General features: G+C 43.1%; 1 protein-coding gene and 1 pseudogene across 8 annotated transcripts in view; one reads left to right on the top strand and one right to left on the bottom strand.

The window, feature by feature from the left end:
• The window catches only part of GRIA1 (glutamate ionotropic receptor AMPA type subunit 1), a 280959-nt gene that overhangs the window by 186685 nt on the left and 68943 nt on the right, over positions 1-25331 (bottom strand). The gene's annotated exons all lie outside the window — the stretch shown is intronic.
• Positions 104-3083, top strand: LOC118966887 (PC4 and SFRS1-interacting protein pseudogene; annotated as a pseudogene).

Here is a 25331-nt window from a genome sequence, read left to right as displayed (position 1 = left end):
ATGGATAAAGGACAGCAGGGTCAGTGAAGAGAAATGTATGGTGTGGGAGTTGATGGAAGGACACTATGACTAATTTGGGTTGGGGAGGGTAAAGTAGGCGGGAATGCCAACGTTAAGGTATCTGTCAATGGTGGGTCTGTGGTTTACAAGCCTGGTTATTGGAAAAATCAAGTGGCCCAGACTAGTACCCTTTATACTCAGTACCACTGGGGTCAGCGGCCACCTGAAATTTTGGTGTAAGAGGCAAAGATTCAGAAGCAGAAATGGGTGAGTTTAGCCTAGAGAAATATAAGACCTTAATGGGAGAGTATGTTACAAGGGAAGCAGAAGTTGAGTCCCTGTGTGGAAGTGAGCCACTGGTGGAAATCAGAATTCCCATGTGCTGAAATAGCCAGTTGACCCTAAACCCATCTCCATTGCGCTTCTGTGGTTTTCTTTACATTTGGGTGAAGCCAGATTCCTACTCCTGATCCAGGGAGATTTCATAATATCAATTGCCCCAACTCTGATGATCACCTCGGGGCCCTTGATCATGCAATGCCTGTCACATGGCCTCAGCTGAACCCCACCAAAGCCCATTTCTTCCCAGGAAGCATTAAGTCTGTGCTTACTCACCAGGTCCTTCAAGGATATATTATGCACATTGCTGTCATGGTCACACCATTTCTTCACACTCAAGTGTCTTTTTCCTTTTTATGCTGTGATCTCTTTGAAAGTAGGGACTTCACCAAATCCTGTCTTTTTCATGCGTTGACTGTACGAGCTTAGAAAATTAAATAATCAATCTCTACATTTTAGTTTCCATATCTGGTACATGAGGATAATAGTAATATTTATTCAACAGAGTTATTGTGAAGGCTCTTATTCATTCATTCATTCATAACCGTTCATCAGTTATACTAAATGGGTATCATATTCCGAGCCATGTTCTCGGTGCTGAGAGTGCAATCATAAACAAAACAGAAAAGTTTCCTCCTCTTTTGGAGCTACATTACATGGGAGGGAAAAAAGATGAAAAGCACACAAATATCATTTCAGACAGTAAGAAATGTGCCAGAGCTAGCTTATACTGGCTCACAAGAGTGGACTGCACATATTTCTTCCCGACTTTGCATTCAGTGACCTTATGTTGATAGCTCGAATCATTGAGTCAGCCACAGTGGTGTTATTTACACTCTGGAAATTGGCAAACACTACCAGCAACTCTGCCCCTCTACTGTATCTGGGTGTGAAGCATTTATCAGCATGTCACTGGGTACGATGGCACTAAGGATGATTAAAAAGTAATGATGAGGGTGGCCCCCAAACAGTACTCATGATTTCAGAAATGGAGACCCCATCTTCGCGGAGATGAAAGGTCATACTCACTGGCCAGCTCGAGTAGATGAAGTTCCAGATGGAGATGTAAAACCACCCACAAACAAACTACCCATTTACTTTTTTGGACTCATGAAACTCCTTTTTTCGGCCCAAAGGATATATTTCCTTACTCAGAAAATAAGGAAAAGTATGGCAAACCAAATAAATGAAAAGGTTTTAATGAAGGTTTATGGGAGATAGATAACAATCCAAAAGTGAAATTTTCAAGTCAACAGGCATCAACTAACCAATCAAATGCATCATCTGATGTTGAAGTTGGGGAAAAAGAAACAAGTATTTCAGAGGAAGATACTGATGATGAGAAAAAGCCGGCAGTGAGGATGTGACTAAAGCAAGTGATGTAGCCCCTCCAAACGCTGCCCGAAGGGGAAGGAAGAGAAAGGCAGAAAAACAAGTAAAAACCAAGGAGGCAGGAACAGTGATGACAGCAGCTGCATCTGTTCACCTAAAAGTGAGTCCAAAAAAAGAGGGTGACCTGCAGCTGCAGAAGTCAAGATTCCCAAACCGAGAGGCAGACCCAAAATGGTGAAACAGCCCTGGTCTTCAGAGAGTGTCGTGGTGACTGAAGAAGACACAAGTAAGAAAAAAGGGCAAGAGGAAAACAGCCTAAAAAGCAGCTTAAAAAGGATGAAGAAGGCCAGAAGGAAGAAGACAAGCCAAGAAGAGAGCCAGACAAAAAAGAGGCAAAGAAAGAAGATGAATCAAAAAGGAAAAATTTAGCTAAAACAGGAGTTACATCAACCTCTGCTTCTGAAGAGGAAGGAGATGACCAGGCAGGTGAAGAGAAGAGAACAGGTGGAAGAAATTTTCAGACTGCTCCTAGGAGGAATATGCTGAAGGCCAACATGGGAAAGCAGCAGCAGACAGAAAACGCAAGCAAGAGGAACAAATGGAAACCGAGCATTTTGCTCCGTAAAGCGTTTCAGATGCAGCTTGTGTGAAATGCATTATGCAAAATAGTTTATTGTATTGTTTTCCCAGCCAAACAACATGTAATCTACATTAATAAAAAATATATCTCAAAAAAAAAGAAAGTAATGATGAAGCAGGTAAGAGTCAGGTAATTCACTGTCAAGGAATCTCAAAAAAGTGGTTTGTGCTGAAATATGAGTATCCAGAAGCGATGAAAAGAAGATTAATCTAGGCAGAGTAGACCGCTATTTCAAAAGCCTAAAGGGGCAGTAGCCTGTTCAGATTCCAGAATACTAATGAAAGGCACTGAGGCTTGGGCAGAGGGCATGAGATGAGGTTTGAAAGGCAGGTCAGAGCAGGGCCATGTGGGGCCTTGCAGGTGAAATGCTTGCATTTATTCCAAGTGGAGTAGGAGGCTGTTGGAGGCTTTTCAGCAGGAGGGACTATTTAAGGACTTAGCATGTGTGTAACACCAAGAAGTGCTCAATAAATGGTACCTATTTCTGTTAGTACTTAATCTCATTGTCCTTAGCAGCTTGCATGTTATATGGCACATAGGAGGTATCCAGTGAAGGTTTGTTTACTGATAAAAAACAGTCACAAAGAAGCCCCTTTCCCTCTCCGAGCCTCAGTTGCCTCATCAGAGAAGGCAGATGCTATGTAAACGGTGGTCTCCTAGTTCCCTCTGCTCCCTAAGCTCTCTCACTGTGTAATCGCACACTGCAGACTGATTTTGCTGACCCAGCCTGGCAGAGGTGACCACGGCAATAACAGCCAATATTTGCAAACAAATAAAGAATACCACTTTGGAGTCATCTCATTCCAGAACATGACATTCCTGCCTGTACAATAGCATAGAACATAACTTCAAATTTCTGTTCTCATATTAAAGGAGGAGCTGGGGCTGGTGGGGCAGGGGTGGGGGTTGGTGAGAATGGCAACAGACAGAAAAATATGCCCTCACTAATGAGGCCATAAATATTGATGTCTTCCTCAGGCCCCCCTAGAGCTCTTATCGTTTTGGCAACTGGCTGATTAATAATAGATTAAACACTTCAGATTTGCTTACTCTGGATCTGTGACTTTAAATGCATCTGCTGTAAGGGAACTGGTTGAGACAGGATGGACAGATCACACAGATTTTCAGCAAGAAAATACAGTGGGAGGTGACACAAATTGGGCATGACAACCAATATTTCCAATGAGTAATATCTCCAATGCTGTGTGCAAGGCTTGGGATGTCTTTCCAGATGTTAACTTTTTTTTCCCGGGAACCCACCCACATGATAATCCAAGTAAGAGGACCATGTTAGCACACATCATATGTCATGCTCTCAGTGAGTGATAGATGAGAAAGGAAGTCATCTCACACCTCATCCCAATAACAGTCAGTGACCACAGGAATCTGGGCCAACATGGGCACAACTGGGAGGAGACTGGGACACCTGCCTGTGATGGCTGAGGCAGACCAACTTGCTCTAAAGCCTCTTGCTTGGGATGAAGACATGTAACAGGACCAGAAGACCCATAGATGTTCTCCTCTAAATACCACTGGAGAAGTAGGTGGCTCCTTGGGTCAGACATGGGCAACTGGAAATACCCACTTATATGCTGGCCTTTGTAGACAGGGGAGGGGACTGCCAGGTGTAGACACCAAAAAGCAGTGTGGTATTTTGGGAGGGATGTTAGGGGAATTGTGATACCAGCTTCCTAGTTGACACTATCACTGAGTCTCGGTGTGACCCTTCCCTCGGCCTCAGTTTCCCATCTGCTCACTGATGGGGTAGGTAAGAGCACTGTTTCTCAATGAGAATAACTGATGGAGCTTTTAAAAAATACAGATTCACATCTTCTTGTCATGGGTTGAGTTGTGTTCCCCCAAACTTAGGTTCATGTCCCCACCCCCAGTATTTGGTAGGACCTTTTGTGTGACCTCACATGCAAACATACTGTTGGGATGAGGTCACACTGGAGGAGTGTGACCCCTTAGTCCAGTATGACCCGTGTCCTTATAAGAAGTGAAGACGGACGCACACAGGGAAAATGGTATGGGATGATGGAGACAGAGACCCAAGCACAGCAGCTGCCGACCAACAAATGGCGAAATTGATGGCAACTAGCTGAAGCTAAGATGAGGCAAGAAGTCTTCTTACTCACAGTTTTCAGAGGGAGCATCGCCCTACCCACACCTTGATTTCAGGCTTTCAGCCTCCAGAACTGTGAGGCAACAAATTTTTGTGGTTTTAGGCCACCCTGTTTGTGTACTTAGTTACATCAGCCCTAGGAAACTAATACACATCACTTCTAATCTTACCAAATTAAAAAGTCAGTGTTTGGGCCTGGGGACCTTAAAAAAACATGGTGAACATCATCGTTCATAAACACTGAATTAAGTGCCTTTACAACTCTGGAATTCTTTGATTTATGTGAAAATTGATTCCAGCTTTTGGTACTGGAGTTACAACAAAAAGACAAGGAACTTAGGAAAAAGGTGCATTGGTGACAAGAAGGAGAGCCTTCCCTATATTCTACAGCAGAGCAACAGGGTCATGCCGACAGTGAAAAAAGAGAAAAGCCCTCAGGTGGTGCTGAGACCAAAATCCCTCCTTGGTCTAGGCGAACTTCACGCCCAATTAACTAAACTGCTTAAAAGGAAATGTTGATAAGAGCTTTCAGTGAGCCAAGGATATCTTTGAGGTACTAATAAAAGCTATAAACCTTCTCACCAGAAATATGCCACAAGTGGGCAAAGGAGTAAATACGTGCTAAGATATTACAACCTGGCAGTGTGGTGGGGACAGACTGTGGGGTAGGGGTGAAAGCCAAATAAAAAGCTGAGGGAATTGCTGGCTAAAGAAACTGAAGGTGTGAGCTGAGACCCAGTGATGCAAAGCCGCCAACTGTGAGAAGTTTGGGGGAAGAGCAGGCAGGAAGAGCCCAGGTGCACTGAAGCAGGAGGAAGCTTGGCATGCTTAGAGTACAGAGAGGGGGTTGGTGTGGCTCAGGCATGGTGAGCGCCTTATGGGAGGTGAGGTCAGAGGGGTCAGCAACAGTCATATCAGGCCCACCATCCAGGTCATAGAAGGCCTCTGGATTTTATTCTGAGCACAGTGGGAAGCCATGAGGATTTGTACAGAGCAGAATGAAGTGATTTGATATACAGTTCAAGAGGAAGTTACATTACTTAAGTGACTTTCTAGGGTTTTCCAAGGTGGACTTTCTAGAAGGAAATAGCCTCATGTCCTTCCACCGCTGCTGTCAATATGGACAGAATATCAGTGTCACTAAATGCAATACTGTGCTACAGTGACAAGTGAGGATGTCTCACAGATGTGTAGTGGGAAAAAAAGGGAGAGTAGGAAGCTGTCTGCCTGCCACACATGGACCTGAGTTGCTACCTAAGCTCCCGGTTGCTCATGAAATGTACAAACTGCCTTTGTTATTTCTAATGGGTTATCTGGTAAAACATGTTTAGGCAAACCCTATCACGAGGTGTCTCTACAAACTCCCCCTCCATCCCAGCTGCTGCTCTGTTCGAGTGTTGACACTGGCAGCATCATCAGAGACACCCCTCTGTAGCCTCTGCCAGGGGGCAAGCAAGCGTTTCAGAATATGGGTGACATCAGGGCCCTGGGCAGCAGGGGCTCACCCCTCCAGTCTCCTCTCCTGAATCCGAGTTCCAGCTTCTAGTGAAATGTCACAGCCCGAGCTAGCTTCTCTGTGGCTGACCCCTCAGCAATGGACACCAGAGTGTAATATTCATGAGATGAGTATTAAGCATCTGAGTAGATTACAAAATACAAAGTGTATTTGCGTCCATTTTCCCACTGGCAGGTCCTGTCCCTAGTAGGAGGTAGGTTGGGTGGGTATTTTTAGCTAACAGAGAAGTTTGGCCCCAGGTAGGCACTTCCCTGGCCAAAAGGCTCACACCTGCGCATTAGCTTCCTGCCCCAAACTCAGGCATACCCCACCGGAAGTGGCCGCCTCTGAGCTACATTACTCTGTAGGCTAAGATTGGACAAGATAATGTGTCTGCCTGCCGAGCTGTGCAGGTCAGTGAAACTAGTGCAGCAGTCTAAAGACAGGTTCTGTGGACAAGCACTTCTGCATTTAAGGACTGGCTGTGAGCTCGGACCAGTTGGGTAACCTCCTCTATTCAAGTGAACTTATCTGTAAAATGTAGAAACCAATAGTGTTTACATTGGTTGTTGCAAGGGGTAGATGACATAAACCAACCTTTTTTACTACAGAATTACGACTTCTGATGTGATGATGTTATTATCGATGCTGATGCTCATGCCAGCAGTGAGAAGGAGCATTTAATGCTTACACACTGTGTGCTGGGTCCCATGCTTCTCATGTCTGGTGGCACCATGCCTGTTAAATGAGGAAACATCAATATTCATCTGCTTTGTTGATTTTTAAGCTTTTTAACACTGGAGATAATGTTCCAGGGCAGATGAAAGAAAGTTCTCTGACTTTTTTAGTTACTGGAAGTGAAGGTAGGGATATGAGAGAAGGAGGCAGTGCTGGGAAAATCATAGGAGATTTGTCTTTTTTTTCTATATAGGGTGTCTATCTGGAACTAAGAAAACATAATGTAGTTAGTCCATGGGTCAAAATGTAAATTTCATGTTTTATATTACAAATAATTGAATTGTATAGTCAAGACTTTCACATCCCATCAGAGCATACATGACAGAATCAAAGAATGCTAAAGTTGGAAAGAACTCAAAGATTCCACTGCCCAAACCCTTGAGGGAAGGGCAAGAGAGACCTAGGGAAACGCATGGCAGGCCCAAGGTCAGCCCCAAGATCACAGAGACCTCCTTTCCAGCCCAAAGAGAAAACTCTCAATTAACTGAAGAGCCCTGCACCTCCTACTCTACCCCCTCTGGCAATGAACCTGAGAACTGCTTTGATTTCTTTTGTGTCTTCTGATACCCTGACTTTCCCAGCTGTCTGGGGTTTGAAAGGCAGGACAGCAGGAACTTTAGTAGGTGGATGAGCAGGTGGTGCAAAGGGCACTTGCCCATCTGGGCTCCTGCTACTGGTCCTCAGTTTCTTTGTGTGCAAAATGGGGGAGGAGGGCTGGACTACACGGATCAAATGTTTTTTCCAGTCTCAAAATGTGCTAATTCCTGTTAGCTTAATCCAGATTCAGGATCCCCGTTTTCTTTCCCAAAGCCCCCAGAGGAGCTGAGGGGTCTTGACATGGTGGTGGGCACAGGCTTTGGGACCTTGGTGGCCTGGTTTCACCTCCTCCATCACTTGCAGGACAGCCTTGACGCAAACCAGTTAAGCACTTGATGGCCATTTCCCCAAATAGAACACTCCCACTCTACCTCCATGCGTGAGTGTGAGCTAAATTAGAACAATAGATGGGAAAAGAAACACTTTGACAAAAGTAGCAAGGGGCTATATATATACACGTGTGTGTGTGTGTGTATATATAACTATATGCATCACTAATCATTTATTATTCTATTATCACCATCGTCAGTATTGTTCTTCACAACTCCTTCAGAGGTAATGCGACCTATGACTAATGAGGCCAAGCTTCCTCCGACTGAAGGAGGAGAGGTGAGGGGTGCCCAGTTCCAGACAAAGGCTGGCCAGCTTGACTCTCAGTCCTGCCCATCATATTCTCTCTGGATATTTCATTTCTTAGGGTTAAATAGCCCAGTTGAGTCTGGTTGATGTTTCCTGGGCCAAAAATAGAGGATAAGTGGGTGCCATGGAATAAAGAAACCAAACCCAAACTATAAAAAAAAATGAGCAAAAATATTAAGTACCTTTTATTGGGATGGGGCTTTCAAAGTGTTTTGTGGCCAATTATATTTTCTGTTCCTGTGAAGGAGGCAGGGCTTTGGGGGGAAATGATGATTATTGATATTATCTTATACATGCATAACACTTCAGAGTTAACAAGGTGTGTTCTTACTGTTACTGAACAAGCCAATTCAATTAAATATTTATCAAGCACTACTTGAAGCAACATATTATCTATCATTCATTCACTACATGTGAATATATATAAAATGAACATTATTTGACATTCAAATAACCTCTTGGAAGGATGTGGAATTTGGAGTTTTATCCCCATTTTCAGGAGAGGAAAGGGAGACACAGAGGTTGAACGATAGGGGCAAAGTCCAATTCTTGAAGCAGAGATTAGACTGCATGCCGCTTCTACTGATAACCGTCCATTGATTTCTTATGCACTTAAAGTAAAATCCAAACTTCTTTCCACGGCACATCAGGCTCTACCTGCTCTGGTCCCTTCCCTGTCTTCCCAATCTATTCTTATATCACTCTCTCCTTTTCTAAAAATGCTCCAGCTACCTGGTTGCCCCTCAGTTTCTCAGATTCCACCACTAAGCTTTTTCCTGCCTCAGGACCATTGTACAAATTGTTCTTTCCAACTAGAATATTTTTTTTCTTTCTTTTCTTTTGTAGAGCTAGTATCTTCTCAGCCTTTAAGACCAGGCCTCAAAGAGGGTTTTCACTGATCATGCTATTTAAACAATACCTTCATGTTAAGTCCCCTCCACATGTTCCTTTCTTCTTCAGAGCATTTATGTCTTAGTTATTGCATGTATTTATCTATTTCTTGTCTTTTCTGCCCCATTAGAACTAAGGCCACTGAAGTCTGGTGCCTGTGCCTCTTACTCACTGCTGTACTCCCAAGGACCCACGGAGACTGCTGCAGAGTAGGGACTCCACGTCTAATGAATGAATGACAGAACCAATGAGGTCTACAGACTTCGGACTTGGTTCTGGAACCTAGGTCTTCTGCTTTCACTTTTCTTGTCCTTCCCTTTACACAATTTCCCTACAACCCAAGTGTCAACACTGTCAACTTCATGCCTTGGGGTGTGACTGGACAGGGATGCTTTCTCAATGAAGGAGAAATTCCAAACTCACTATCACATAAAGTGAGAAAGGGGACAATTTCTTGCACAAACAAACAGCCATGGTGGTTGAGGACCTGGTTTCACATACTGTATTTTCTATATCACTAGATTTTCTGTATGACAGAATTACAGCAGCTGGGCTTACAGCCTTCCCCATTTACAGGCTCCAAGGCAGCCCAGAGGTAATGGCTACAGGGCATGCCTGCTTTCTGTGCCCTGGGGTCTCTGCTGAACCTAATGTTATTACTGAAGGAAAATGAAAAAATGTGGCAGACACTGAGAGCGGTTATCAACTCACCCAATCCCTGATCTCTCCCATTTAATTCACTCATCAAATATTTATTGAAAGCATACTATGTATCAGGTAAACGGGCCAACTATTACCCGAGTTTTCTAAAGTTCAATGTAAATTACTGTATGGGATTGCTATAAGGGCAGCAGGTGGTAACATAAATGAAACTCTTTATAAAGTGTAGAGTCCAAAACACATAGAAGGGATTATGATCATTAGTAGTACAATTTAGCAAGTGGAGGGCAAAGGAGAAAGGGGCCATGATATAATTAAAGGATAAGTCTGCTCACTTGGAGAATTATCTGTGTATAACTAAAAAAAACCATAAACAAAAACCAATACATTTTAACAAAAATTTCAATGAAAGGGAAGAAAAGAGGTTTCCATGATGTGATCTGTTTCACTATATAGTCCCAACTCCTCCCCAGGGGAACAATTCAGGAGATTAAAATAGAAAATACCATTCAATGGTGGTGTCAAGGATCGGAATATTATTTGAAATGGAAGTACAGAGTCCAAAGCATTAGAACAATTGGAAACTGTCTTTGGGCATTTGCTTGGCATATTGGCCCTACTTTCTCACTTCCTAGAACCCCTTTCTCATCTCTTCTCCCAGTATGCAAATCCAACCTACTTAAGGCTCAACTGCTTCTTAATCTCTCCCAGGAAGCATTTTCTAATCTCCTCAGGATACTTAACACTTCTTCCCCTTTACTCTAAATTCTCATAATGTGTATAAATGAAACCCTAGAAATTCATACTTAATTCCATGCGTCTTGGATTTTTCTTTTTCTCATTTAGTTCAAGTTAACTCTGCTCAGCAGATACTGTCACCATTATCCCTGTCTTAAAGGTGGGAAAACTCCGGCACACAGAATTTAAGTGGAGTATGAAGGAGAGATGATGAGCAGGTAGTGGAAGCAGGACTAGAAAATAGGTTCTCAGACACCTAGGGCAGTTCTCTGTATTGCACACCTCCCTGTATCTGAATCAGTATGTTGTTCTGATTTGAAGTGGGCACAGCAGCTGGGCCTCTGGATGAGCATAATTCTCCCCCAAGCACTAGGGGTGTACACTTGGGTACGCAGGGTCACACAGAGCCTCCCAAATCCAACATTCCTTTGTCTCTCATCAGTCTAAGTGGGATGGTGGCTTTCATGCCCAGGAAAATCCTAAACTCACTTCTGACACTGCACTGCAAAAAAACTGAAAACAGATACACCTCTGTCAGGGAAGGTCAGGGAGTCACCAAGACCAGGTCCTGGAAGGAGCCACAGGAAACTTCACAATTCTTTACTGGAGTTCCAGTTCTGCTGAGAGTCACCAGTGGCTCTGGGAAGACCCACCATCCTTCATAGGCCTCCATTTCTTATTTGGAGCACGGTGGATTTTGGAAGCTACCTAAGGTCTCTCCTATTACTGAAGTTCAATGATCTTTCTCAGCCTTTAGCGCTGAGACTTTCAAGGGGTAAATGTACCCAGACTCTCAAGGAGTAGATTTCTAAGTCTGAAATGCTGGATTGTGGGTCTATTCCCTACCCTTTGCAGGTACTAAAAATGGTAAGCAGCTTCATTAATAGAGAGTGGGTGAGTTGTTCTGTGTTTTCCTACATAAGATCATTGGATTTGAGTTCCATGAAAGAAAATCAGGCCATAAAGAGTTAAGCAGGAGGGCAGCCAATATTTGAGGCCTGGCTGAAGCTTTCATGGTCCTTTTACTTATACCTGGGGCAAGGAGTGGGGTGCAGCTCTACCCAGGTAATTCGGGTATATTCTTTTTTAAAACCACTCTCTCCCTCTCTGTCCCATCTTGACTTCCAAGGGAGCCCTATGCGTCGCACTACTGAGCTGAGGAAGATAATGCCCAAGAGACCATCCCAGGATTAAATAGTCTCTCCTTGTGATTTAGAAGCTTGAGCTCGCCAACTCTAAATCAACATGAATTCTCCATTTAATTTGAATCAGTGGGTTTTATGAGTCTGTTTCCTTGCAGTGGATCAGTCAGGTTTGTGCATTCCCTCTCTCTCACTCTGTGTAGCTTTTTTATTATGTTTCAGTGTTCCGCAGGCAGAAATCTTATAGTTTGGAAAGCCGGAGAAGGACCTAGACCAAACCCTAGGTTTCACCGAGAGGGAAACGGAGGCCAAGTACTGGGTGGGGGGGGGGGGGGTCTGTTGAAGGTTACCCACCCAGAGCTAGGATCCAGCTTCCCTCTTTCGCTTCTCCTTTGCTTTGCCTCAGACACTTCTGTTGATTATAACTGTTTACCCTTTCCACCATTACATAATCAATCACCCACTTCAGGGATCCCTATCACCACAGCATATTGAAACTTCAATTAATCAGAGATGAGGGCACAAGACTCTTTCCTTGAATTATTTCTCTGATTAGCTTGAAGGTTCTAGAAGTAGATAATCTCTCTCCCTCCTCCCCTCCCTTCTGTTTTCACATACACCCAAGCTAAATAAATTATGATGGGTTTGTATTAAAATTAAAAAGAGGCCTACATGTGGTCTATTCCTCTGGAAAGAGATATTCATTGTCAAAAGAAAAAAACCTTGACCTACTTCCTTAGACACCTACATTCAATTACTGGCCACTGAACTTTTTTTTTATAATGTAGAAGCTTATCTGTTATTTTTATTATTACTAAGGATAACGACAGAAATAACCACAAGCTAGAATGAGAGTCATTACCTTTAAAATAAAGAGTCTCCCTCTCTCTATAGCTACGCGTGAAGCCGGGATGACAGAAACGCCCTGCTGCTGATGGGATAACTGAGCCCCAAGGGGATTAAACAACTTTCCCCAAATCATCAAGCCACCAAAGTAAATTGAAGTCTTCCGTTCCCAAACCCCAGTTTTTATCACCATATCACCTTTCTACATGTCACTTTTTCTTAAATATTTTTATTTTAAAGCAGCTTGGTATTTGGTGAGGACTCTGGTCCTAGAAGGAGAGGACCTGATTCTAGGCCACTTGCCAGTCAGGCAGCCTTCTCTTCCCCTGATCACTGTGCCGTCTCGGGGACACTTCTGTCACAGACTCGTGGCAGGGTGCAGCGGGACAGACCTGTAGCTTTGCTGGTTCCTTGCCTGGAGCTCCGGGGAATGTGGCCCTCATCATTATAGCAGTAGCCATCCTCCTGCCACATTGTCACGTGCACTATCCGTCCACCTCCCGCCCACACCCGGGGTGCCGTGAGTGCACAAAGCGCATCTTACTTGCCTTTGTGTCTGGGACCTGGGACACAGCCTGGTACTTAGTAGCTCTTGGAAGTATATTTGTTCACTAAATGCATAAAGACTCCAGTCTGATACTCTCAGTTGACATCAGAGATGGTTCGCCTAAAATTTCAAAGGGAGCTGATGGCAGACCTGGAGCTAGCTGCTTGTCTCCAGACTCTCTGCACTGCCTGCATGAAGATGATGATATGGTTACTTCTAATACTGACAGCAGACACCCAGTATCAGCTGCTGACTAAACAGGGGGTGCAGTGCCAGGTGCTTTGTGGGCATGATCCTATTTGATCCACCCAACAATCCTATGAGGTGAGTTGTTTTTATCCCTATTGATTGGAAACATAAGTAAACTGCTGTAGATCAAAATTAGCTTTAGATTTCTTCTCCTCTTGCAAATATCCTCCGGACAGAGCCCCACCCCCAACATGAAAAATAAAAGAAAAGTCAGTACTGGGACAGAGGCCAGAAAGGCCTCTTCCTGTGTCAATAAAATGCACACATTCTTGGCATCCTCAACAACAGATGTCGTGGCCAAGAAAGCACGGATGAGGAGATACGCTCATTAGCTGCTAACTACAGACCTTTTAGGTCTCCTTTATTTGGGCTGTCACTCAAAGTGGCCTTATTTTCTCCAGTCCTCCCGCAAGCGGTCTCCTGCTGATGCTTATTTGTTTATCTGAAAGGCCAGACTCTCTGGGACAGGCTCATTAGGAGGACATTCCCTTTCACAGCCCGGGAGGTCACCAGGCGCACAGTATCTCTCCCAGGCGCACAGTATCTCCCACATGCCTCCCTCATGCCCTGCCAACACCGCAACAGGAAGCACTCAGCTTCGAGCCAACGAAAACCCAAGTCAGCACAGAAAGTGCTCTGCTGGAGCCCAGCTCTGAGCTCTGAGGGAGAGCAAACATCTTCAAAGCCCTGGCCACACTCTCACCTCTGCCATGTTATCGTCCCCCAAACTTTGCATCCCCCAGTGATCCCTCCTCCTCTGGATCCACTCAGTAACACAAAACCATATAGCCATAGACATTCCCAGTCAAGAGGGACTGCAGGAATGGTTGAGGCTAAGCACAGCACACCCTGGCACTGGAGCCAGCCACTCCGTGATTTCCCATCCATGACAGACAGTATTAATCAATGGTGGCTCTCTTCCCAGCTCAGCTTGGATGGTGCCTCAGAATCCTTCTTAAAAAAGCTCTTGGGGCAGAAGAGAGAAGTAGCTTTTTCACTCAGGATAAAAGGCTTAGGAGGAGCTGGAAACGAAGCCCCCTGCTGACCAATCCAGGGCTCTGTTCTCCATTGTATTTTTCTTGATGGTATATTTTTTGGGGGTCATTTCATATGACTAGGCTCTAACATTACCGGAAAATGTTGAACTTCCTGAGGGAGCAGCCTGGGTCATTTATTAATCTGGCCAAGCACCACACTGAGTAGGGCACAGGCTGCTTAAGTGACAAGAGAAGTGAGTAGACTCCAGACCCCAAGTATAGGAAGGAGACACTTGAAAATTTCAAAAAGGATTTATAGCAACCACTTTGGACTAAACAACCACATATCACATAACCATTCTCTGGATAGAATCTAGGGACCTTATTGGACCCCATCCAAGGACAATCAGTTATGAGAAGTCCAAAAGGCTCTTACATGAATTTGTTTCTCACCTATGATGGAAACCTCTTAACTCTTCCACCAAAGTAGCCTAAGAGCAGAGGAAAATGATGCAGGCATGGCCTCCAGGGTTGCAAGGCATACTCCAAGCAGCCCACAGGAAGCAAGACATTTTTTGAAATATCATGTTTTACCTTAAAAATTCAGGTAGGTTTGGGTTCCACTACAAAATAGAGCAATGTTCAATTAAATTTTTTTCTCCCAATTTTTTAAGTTAGTCTGATGTTCTCAGGGAAAGTATCAAGCTTTTGGCAGGGCCACATATCCTACTTAGGGCTGAGGTCATCAACAATGGCCTGGGGACAAAACTAGCCCAGCACCTGTTTTTGGATGGCCTGTGAGCTAAGAATGGTTCTAATAATTTAAAAGGGCTGAAAAAATAAAAATAAAAAGAAGAATAGTTAGTGATGCATAGAAATTAAATGAAACATATTTCAATATTCATAAATGACATTTTATTGGCATGTATTCATTTATGTACTATCTATGGCTGCTCCAATGCTCCAATGACAGACTTGAGTGGTTTTGACAGAGACAAAGGCTAAAATACTTCCTATCTGACTCTTTACAAAAAAAATTCCCACCTGTGCCTTGGGCTATTACTGGCTATCTGGTGGCCACACATCGCCCCAACATGGGAGAATGCGCTAGGCAGATCTCAGCTGGGGACAAAGCCCCAGGACACGCTTGGCAATGTCTGGAGACATTGTTGGTTGTCACAAATGGGGGGATGGGCTTGCTGCTACCATCTTATAGGAAGTAGAGGCCAGAGGTGCTGCTGAGCATCCTCCAGTGGTAAGGACGCCCCCACAACAGAGTCATCTGATCCAAAAATAGTGCCAAGGCTGAGAGACCCTGGGATGAACCATCTAGTGCTTTAGGCTGGTTCTCCCCTCCTTCACTTCTTTACTCATGTCAAACACAGACTCTTGATATTAGTAAATTAGAAGGCATTACTCATTCAGGCCTGAGAGAAGGACACTCCATAAATATTTAGAATAAGGATGAGGAGGATTTCTCATTTGATTTAACACAAGGAATTATTAAAAAATAATAATTATTAACAAATCATAATAATAGTAGTTTTTTGGTTGCCTCAGAATCCTTAAAAAAGCACTTGGGGCAGAAGAGTACCTTTGACAGTAGGAGTTATTCAAGTAGGAAGCCCTCATTTAGGTGCCAGGCATCAGACTGAGTAGTTTGCATTCATCCCCTCATTTAGTTATCATGTCAGTCTTGTGAGTTAGGGACCACTGTGACCCCCATTGTGTGTATGAGCAAAGTGAGCCTCAGAAACATTGCCAATGGTCACAAAGCTGCCAGGTTTGGAGCAGTGGTTTGTGCCTGAGCAGTCTGATAGCAACACTTGTGCTGTTGGCCATCATTACCATGAACTTCCTAGAACACTCATTAACTCTTTATTTCCCTCCTTCAGTGTGGGCACAAGAACTGTCTGCCCTGCATTCCACCATGATGCACAAAAAAGCAATCTCCTCCTCCAAAGCCTCGCCTTCCAGACAACATCCTTAGCACAGATGTCTATTGCTACAAAACTGCTTTCAAATTCAAATACCACTTAAAAGCTTGTGGGTCAGGAAAACTCTTTTGATAACTATATAATCCATGTTCTAGAGGCTCCTTGTAGGACATACCAGAGCCTGTTGACTCACTGAGATGTTACAACCAATTAGCATCTAAATAGGTTTCTTATTTCTCTCCCAGATATAATCATAATTGAAAATCATTACTAAAGGGGTAGCTTTGAAGAGAAAATAGGTCTTTGAAGCAATGCATTTTAAAGACAGAGTACACTGCTTCCAATTTTGGCAAACCTGGCTTAGGACAGAAATGGCAAATATATTTATTTATATGAACCAATGTGAATTATCTGATAGGCTGTGTTGATGGTTGGGTAAGAATGTGGACTCCACAAAAAGATAATTTGGGTTCAAATCCCAACATGTCTGCTTTTAATAGCTAATAAGTTTGCACCGGGACTGTTTACTGATTATTAACCCTGGGTTCATAAAGCATTATCTCTAGTCTGAGCTCTGGGACAAACTCATCATTTGTCATCTTGGGTAAGTCAGGTCATTTTTCCGGGCCTCTGTTACCCCAGCTATGAAAAGGAGATGATGGCACTTCCCCTCTCTCTTTAAGTTTACAGGTTTAAATAAGTTAATATTTACACAAAAAGGTAGTTAGTAGTAATGCTTATTCATGGGAATCTTTACAGTCCAATTCCAGGAGTAGGAAAACTAAGTAATATACAAAATGCCAGTATAATATCCTGAGCCAGGTGACCAGCAGCCTTATTGCTGACAGTCTCAAGAAGGAAGCAGTAAACACACACAAAGTTCACAAAATAGAGATTTAGGGCCCATGTTATCAGCATTTTGTATCTGGGCTGCCCCAGCGACATTCCAACTGGATCTCCATGCCTGACACAGCTGCTCAGAAGCAGCTGGCCTTGAGTGCCACAGCAGGGAGGTAGAGAAGGATGCCTGTCTTTTCTGATACTCAGAACAGAGCTTGGTTCCACAGAATACTGTGGCTCTTGAAATAAACATTCAGTTTTTATTTGGCCTGAAATCCTGGACTGTTTTCAATGCCTACCTACCACTCTGCTAGCAGATCTGAGGCTGCCTATTCATGGTTGGTTTTATAAACAATGTCATTTACATAATTGCTGAACTGTAGCATACATCCTTAGCAAAAATAAATTAGTAGGAAGGGTATGCTTGCAAATCTAGGCATTGCTCCACAACTTCATCAGATTTGAGAAGCAAAATATTTCCTGGTTACCCACTATGTGCTTAGTGCCTTTCCAGATGCTGGAGATGGGAGGGAGGTAAAATGTTGAGCCCTGTCCTCCATGGCATTACAGTCTAGTTGGAAGACACATAATTTTACTTGAAATTATAATGCAATTAAACAAAACTACTCCAGGTAACAAGTAACATAGATCTCTGAACTAGGGGAGTCAAAAAATGACCCAGGTAGATTTGACGTTCATGATGGATGTGGGATTTCGACAGAGCCTTGAAGGCTGTGGGGAGGACAGGAAAGGGGGTTCCTGGGTGTGAACAAGCATGGACTAAGAACAGGCATGCAACAGATTCTTTAGGAAAAGTGTTTTAGGGCTTGAATGTAAATGTCTTCAAGGCCAGAGATGGAACATGAATTTTACCTTAATGGCAAGAAAAAGTCAGGAAAGGTTTGAGAGGGACTTTTAGGCAAATGGAAGAGCATGATGGGTGGGGGAATAAATTTGGATTTAGTTACAATAGTCCAGGTCAGAACAGTGAGGACCAAGACAAAGGTGGTGACTGTATAAATGGAACGGAGAGGATGTGCATTGTAATTAAGAAAAACTTCATAGAACTTTGTGAGTGAAGACTTACAGGATGCCAAGGAGAGAAATGAATCAAGATGGTGTTATGATAAGAGCTTAATAATGGTAACATTCTTAGTCTTCTAACTCAGTTAACAGCCCGTCAAAAGCTGTCTGAATCATTCAACTGCTTCTGATGATATTTTGATAAACTAGATCAGTACTTCTCAAGCTTTAATATGCATACAAATTACCTGGGGACCTTATTAAAATACAGATTTTAATTCGGTAGGTTTGAGGTGGAGCCTGAGATTCTGCATTTCTACTAAGTTTCCAGGAGATGTTGCTGGTCTGTGAACCTCACCACTTTATTTAGCAAGAGACTAGAGTCTCTTTTCTTTGATTTTCATGCTTAATGTCAACAACCACATTAGGATTCTTAAAATAAGGTGGACTGAGGGAAAGTTCTGTTATATTAATGGTCACCTGCAATCCCCAGTTAACAGGTGTGGACTGCTTTGTCTCCCTCATGTAGTAGGAGGGGTGCTAAGTGAGGACTCAGGAGACCTGAGCATTAGTCCTAGCTCTACTACTATCTGTGAGTCCTTGAGCAAGAAAACATGGAACAGGAACCCAAGTCCACTGCCCAGTTCCTTTCTTTGAGAGCACCTGCCTAAGACTGAGTATTTTTGTCCTTCCAAAATTCTTTTCTTGAAACCTATCCTCAATGTGATGGTATCAGGAGGTAGGGCCTTTGGGGGAGCGATGAGGCCATGCTTGGTACTAAGGATTGGTACCCCTATAAAAGAGACCCCAGAGAGCTCCCAAGTCCCTTCTGCCATGTGAGGACACAGCAGGATGATGGCCATCTGTGACCCAGGAGGTGGGTTTTCAGGAGATACCCCTCCTGCCAGTGCTTCATCTGGGACTGCCCAGCCTGCAGAACTGTGAGAAATAAGTGCTTTGTGTTGAAGCCATTCAGTCTAGGGTATTTTTGTCATAGTAGCCCAAAGGGACGAAGACAGAAATTGGTACTGAGAAGTGAGGTTGCTGCTATAACAAATACCTAAAAATGGCAGTGGCTTGGGGACTGGGTAATGGATAGAAGCTGGAAGAGTTTGAGGTACATGCTAGAAAAGCCATCAGTGGATCTTTAAAAGTGATTCTGGTGAGATCTCAGAAAGAAAAGAGAGAAGCTGTAGAGAAAGCCTCCATCTTCTTACAGAATACCTAAGTAATCTTGAACAGAATGTTGGTAGAAATCTGGACAGTGAAGGCCGTTCTGATGGGGTCTCAGGCTGAAAGAGGAAATGAGGAATGTACTGGAAGCAGGAGGAGGAGATTCTTGTTATAAAGTAGCAAAGAACTCAGCTCACGTTCTAGTGTTTTGTGGAAGGTAGAACTTGCAAGCAAAGAACTCTCATATTTTGCTGAAGCAATTCTTAAGCTAAGTGTGAGGACGCAGCTTGGCTCTGCCTGACAGCTTATAGTAAAATCTGAGGGGAGATGAATGACATATGAGAGGGAATTGTTAAGTAAAAAAGGAACTAGAACTTAAAGATTTGGAAAATTCTCAGTCTATGCATATTACAAAAAAATGAGAACACTGAAGGTGTGGCCAAGCATCAATTTGATAAGGAGATTAGTATAGATCAACCATCTCAACAGAAGCCAGGAACTATTATTCTCCAAGACAATGGAAGAATAGCAGAGAAGGCTGTTCAGAAACCATCAGGGCCGCTACTCCCAGCACTGGTCTGGGGTGCAGAGTGGTTACAGAGGGTGAGGCCACCTGTCCAGTACAGAGGGCCTGTGTGCTCGGTGGAGTCCCTCAGTGTTGGGGCCATTGCAGACAACTTTGGCATGGGCTTTTCCTGTCAATTTTCCATGTCAATACACATTGACACCCCAGAGGGCCTGGAAGGCAAGTGGTGAGACAGGAAGATTATTCAGGAGCCTTAAGGTTTAATGTTATGTATCTTGTTCAGTTGTGCATTTACTGGGGACCTGTCACTCCTGTCCTCTCTCCTATCTCTCCCTGTTGGGATGGGAATGTCCATCCTGTGCCTGTCCCACCATTCTATTAGGTTCACAGGTGGAAGGGAATGTGCCTGAGGAAGAATCATACCTTGGATCTCAGCTGCATCTGATTTACGAATTTAGATAAGACTCTGGATTTTAGACTTTTGAGTTGATGGTAGAACAAGTTAAGACTTTTGGGGCTGTTGGAATGGAATGAATTCTGGGGTTGTGGGGGCACAAGTGGAATGCTACAGACTGAATGCTATGTCCCCCCAAACATTCAGATCATACATCAAAAGCTAATCCGTAATGAAGTGGTATTTGGAGGTGGGGCATTTTGGAGGTGATAAGGTCACGAGAGTGGAACCCTCATGTAGGAGATCAGGGCCCCTACCCAAGAGGCTCTGGGGAGCTTCCTCCCCACTCACGCCTTCTGAGGAAGCGGATAGCATGGCCGTCTGTGACTGAGGGAACAGGCTCAGGCTGAATCTGCCAGTGCTTTGGACTTCCCAGCTTCCATTACTATAAGAAATAAGTGTTTGGTGTTAAATGTATGGTATTTTTGTTACAGCAGCTGAAGTGGACAAAGACAGCACCCATTCATTCCCAACTTACTGGCTTCTAATTCTTGGAATAAATCCCAAATTCTGTATTACTGTCTACTAGGTTCTTCATAGTCTGGCCTCTGTCACCCTCTCAAATTTCATCTCCTAACAACCCCCTCCTTATTCACTACCTTCTAACTCAAAGGCCTAGTTTCTATTTTTCAAACATACAAGTACATCCCCATCTTGAGACTTTTGCAGTCATTTTACCATCCTTCCTGAATGCTTTTACCCCATAGTTTCCATAAAATCAGCGCCTTCCCTAGGTCTCCATTCAGGGATGCCTTCCTCAACCATCAACCTCAGTGGTTCTTAACTGAGGGCAATTTGGGCCCCAAGGAATACTTGGTAACGTTTGTAGATATTTTTGATTATCACAGCTGGGCCAGGGCGTGCTACTGGCATCTAGTGGGTTGTGTCCTGGGGTGCTGTTAAATATCTCACGATGCACCAGACAGCCCCACAACAAATCCCCTGGCCCCAAGTGCCAATTGTGTTGGTCTACCTAAAACCGCACCCAAACTCTGACACTTACCCCATAAGAACTTTCTACCTCCTTGCATCTACTTAATTTTCTTAGAAATATTCACCACTGTCTAAAGATATTTGTTGTATTTAATTGTTTATTACCTGTCTCACCTGACTGGTTTCATGAGAGCAGGGACTTGTCCTCTCTTGTTCACTGATGTACCCCCAGTGTCTAGAACAGTGCCTGACACATAATAGGCACTGAATGGATGAAGGAATGAATGAAAACAGAAGTAAATATTGAATATGGAATGAAACAAATAAATGAGCTACACAACTGAAGAACATTAGAATTAAAAATGATGTTGCAAATGACACCATCAAGAAAGTGAAAAGACAAGGCCACAGCATGGAAGAAAATGTTTGCAAACATATATTTGACAAGGGATTTGTATCTAGATATAGAAAGAACTCAGATAATTCAACAATAAAAAGTTAAACAACCCAATTAAAAAAAGGAAGGGATTTACATAGACATTTCTCCCAAGAAGATATGCAGATAGCTAAGAAGCCTGTAAGATGTTCAGCACCATTAGTTAGGGAAATGCAAATCAAAACCACAATAAGACACCACCTCACACCCACTAGAATGGCTGTAATAAAAAAGACAATAACAAATGTTAGTGAGGATGTAGAGAAATTGAAGCCCTTATATATTGTTGGTGGGAATTTAAAATAGTGTAGCCACGTTGGGAGAAGTGTGTCAATTCCCCAAAAGGTAAATACAGAGTAACTATATAATACAGCAATTTCACTACTACATACATAGCTAAGACAAATGAAAATGTGTGCTCGCATGACAACATGTACAAGAATGTTTGTAGCAGCTTTAGTCATAATAGACAAAAAGTGAAAACAACCTAAATGCCCATTAACTGAGGAATGGATAAACAAAATCTGGCATGTATTAGTTGGCCACAAAAAGGAATAAAGAACTGATACATGCTATATCATGGATAGATCATGAAAACATTAGCCTAACTAAAAAAAAGTCACAGAAGAGCACATATTATATGATTCCATTTATATGAAATGTTCTGAATAGGCAAATCCATAGGACAGAAAGTAGATTAGTGTTGCCTTTGAATTGGAGAGGGTGGAGGGGTAATGGTACGTGACAGCTAATGGGTACAGGGCTTCTTTTTGTTGGACGGCAAATGTTCTAATATCATATTGTGACAAAGGGCATATATATATATGAATAAGCATTGAGTTCAACACTTTAAATGAGCAAATTGTACAGGATATGACTTATATCTTAATAAGGCTTGTAAAGGAAAAGGAAAACTGAAATAATTGAGAGAATTTTTAAAATATCTATTTAAAAGGAACACTTTTTGTTTTACTCTTTGGGAGAGGCGACAACTGGTCAGACATACAGATCTATTTAAGCACCTGTCCTTATTTTGTGTAAAGATTTATTTGGGGGTGGCTTTGGAAGAATAATGACATGAGAGATCAAAGGCAAGTTCTTCCAGCAGGAGGAAAAAAAGTTAACTTAGTTCCTGTGATGAGGACATCTGAGCCAGTCAGCCCAAAGATGTTCTTGTACGTCATACGGCCACCAGTACGAGGTAAGGCCACCATGGAAGTACTCCTGAAACCAAACTGAGTGAATGCCTGGGAATGAAAAATGACCATTCATCTTTAAAAATGAATCATCTCACAGTGGTTTACGAAGGGGGAATGGGAAGTGTTGGTATCCTCATGGTTCTGATCTAGAAGAAAGGGAGCGGGAATGACACCATTGGGCTCCTCGTCTCAGGTTGTTGCAAAACTCCTTGGGCAAAGGGGTGCTTGGGTTTGAGCTCAGGAAACTCTAGTCTGGTAGTAGCGGTGAACCTGGATTTGGGGAGGGGCTGTTAGTTGGGTAATTTATTATTAAACTACAACTTCCTGATATACTCATTTCTACACAATACACAGATATGACAAGGGCAGGAGGTTATAATTTTGTCTCTTTTGGTTCTCTGAACCAGAGTTAGACAAACATGGCTAGGTTTTGTCTCCTTTGCTCCAATTTCTCTTTTTTTCCCATCCTGACACTCTACTTTTTATTGTTGATGTAACTTTTCGTGAGGCATCATAATGGCACGGTCTGTGCTGTGGTTTGAGCCAGGCTGAACCTTGGAACCCAGACGCTGTGCTGCAGAGAAGTGCAGGCCCTGTGGAAAGGCCAAGTGTAGGTGTTCCAGCTGACAGGTCCAGCGAAGCCCATGTGAGAGGGAATGAGCTTTCAGAGGATTTTAGCCTCCTGCTTTCAAGTCTTCCAGCTGAGAGCTCAGACGCTGTGCTCTGTCAGAATCCCAGACCCAAAGAACCACAAGAGACAATAAATATTATTGTCGTAAGCCACTAAGTTTTGGGATAATTTGTCACACAGCACCAGTTAACTAATACACAAAATCTGACTTCAGAACCCATGTTACTAATCACTATGCTCTGTTGATAAAAAACCAAACCAAAACAAAAATATTTCTAGTCAGAGTAGGGCTCCCACAGAGACTTCCCTAGCAGGAATGGCTGCACCATCTGAAGACCTCAGGGTCCCACCACATGACTGGTGAGCAGACACCACTGCAAGAACAGCAGGTAGGGCAGCAGCTCAGGCTTCAGTTGCCATGATGCAGGCACCTTGAACCTAATTATCTCTGAAGAACTGGCAAGGCTGACTCTAGATCTGGCCAAGGTGGAGACTCTAAACTATGCAGAGGTTACACCTTGTCTTTGGCACACCCTTCAACAAGTGCTCATGATTTATACAATGTACACAAAATAGCTCCTCAATTTAATTAAAAAATCAGCAGCCTAAGTTTCTATCTATAAAAGCAATGTACACTGCACTGTACAAATATAAAATCTTATTAATTAGCATTTAGTGTCCTGAACAATGCTATTTATAGAATATATGCTTCCCCCCCCCCTTTTGTCCCTGAGAGCCAAGACACTAATGGAAAGAGACCAATTTGAGATGAAGGAGTCTTTTCGCCGTCGAGGCGTTTTGCTCCTCCTAAAGGTGAGAGGAAGGACAGGAACGGGGAGGGGACAACAGCCTTCTCTGACGCCATGCTCTTCCTTCAAGATGGACTCGACTGCACATCCCGGAGAAAAGAGAATTTTTTTATCTTCTCCACAACCAATATCGTACGTATTTGATGTATAGTATTGATCAGACTGGCAATGGGAGGTGGAAATAGCAGAAAACAATGAGAAGTTATAGTTTTGTCTTATTTCATTTCTCCCCAACTATTCAAGGCCTCTGAGACATAGACTAACCTGACTCCTCCTCCTACTTTCCAACTTTCACCCTCCTTGCTGTAAGGAAAAGGTATCTTGTAAGGAGAAATAAAAAGCAACAGCTGCCTCCAAATGCTTTGCGAACAAAACAATTGGTACCTTTCATGCCTCTAAGGCTAAGCTCCATTATCCCACAGAGAATCAGAGCAGAGCATGGGGCTACCAGAGAATCAGCTCGCAGGGATCACTAAGCCAATGTGCCCCTGTGACTGACTTGAAAGGGAAAAGACAGAGCTCTGCTTTTAGGAGGAAAACAAACAAACAAAAAAAGAAGACAGGATTCAAAATCATTAAATTGTGTATGCTTTTGTGCCTCATATCAAAATTACTGAGTATCATAATTCTTCCAAGTGGTAAAGAAACGTCAAGACAAGTGCTGGGCATAGAAGCCACAGGGCATAAATCTGCGAAGAAGTAAAAAGCTAACCTTTTCAAACAATATTGCTTCTCTCTCACTTGCCAACTTCACATTTTCCTGTATGGCCCCGGAAGATGACTGGTTAGCCAGAGACGGGTAAGATTCCTCAAGAGAGGAACAACCCAAGACAGGCACAGTTGCAGGGGGGCCATCAGGTGAGAAATTGGGGATCAACAGAGGTGAGGCTTAGAACCTCACCGCCCCCCCCGTTTTGAGAGAAATCTGCATCCGTGGATGTTTTGTTGCCCTTGTCAAGCTTGGATTAATACTTAGTCTATAGGCACACACCTGATCATCTACATTTGCCCTCTTACAGCACTAAACTATGTTTTCTACCTTTATCTTGCATCTATCTACCACTTCAGCATTTTATTAGAAATAATAATAATAATAATAATAATAATAATAAGGGAGAAATGTGCGATTCACATATAAATCAAGTATAAAAATCAAACGAATAATCATATCTGACTTGATTGTTTATAGTTCATGATACGTGATCAAAACCAAAAGTTTCCGTGATATGACTGCCCTTGCACTGTTCACCACATAAGAACTTATTCACTATGTAAGAACTTGTTCACCATGTAAAAACTTGTTCGTTATGCTTCAGAAGATCGGAGACTGTTGAGAATTAGGCATGGGGTTGATTAATGATTGTGCATTGAGTCCCCTACACAGAATTTTATTGTTGTTAACAACCATATGATCA

The sequence above is a fragment of the Manis javanica genome, chromosome 1, assembly GCF_040802235.1.
Source record: "Manis javanica isolate MJ-LG chromosome 1, MJ_LKY, whole genome shotgun sequence".
Classification (NCBI taxonomy): domain Eukaryota; kingdom Metazoa; phylum Chordata; class Mammalia; order Pholidota; family Manidae; genus Manis; species Manis javanica.
Note: the sequence above shows the minus strand (reverse complement) of the source record. Positions and strands in the feature narration are given on the sequence as shown.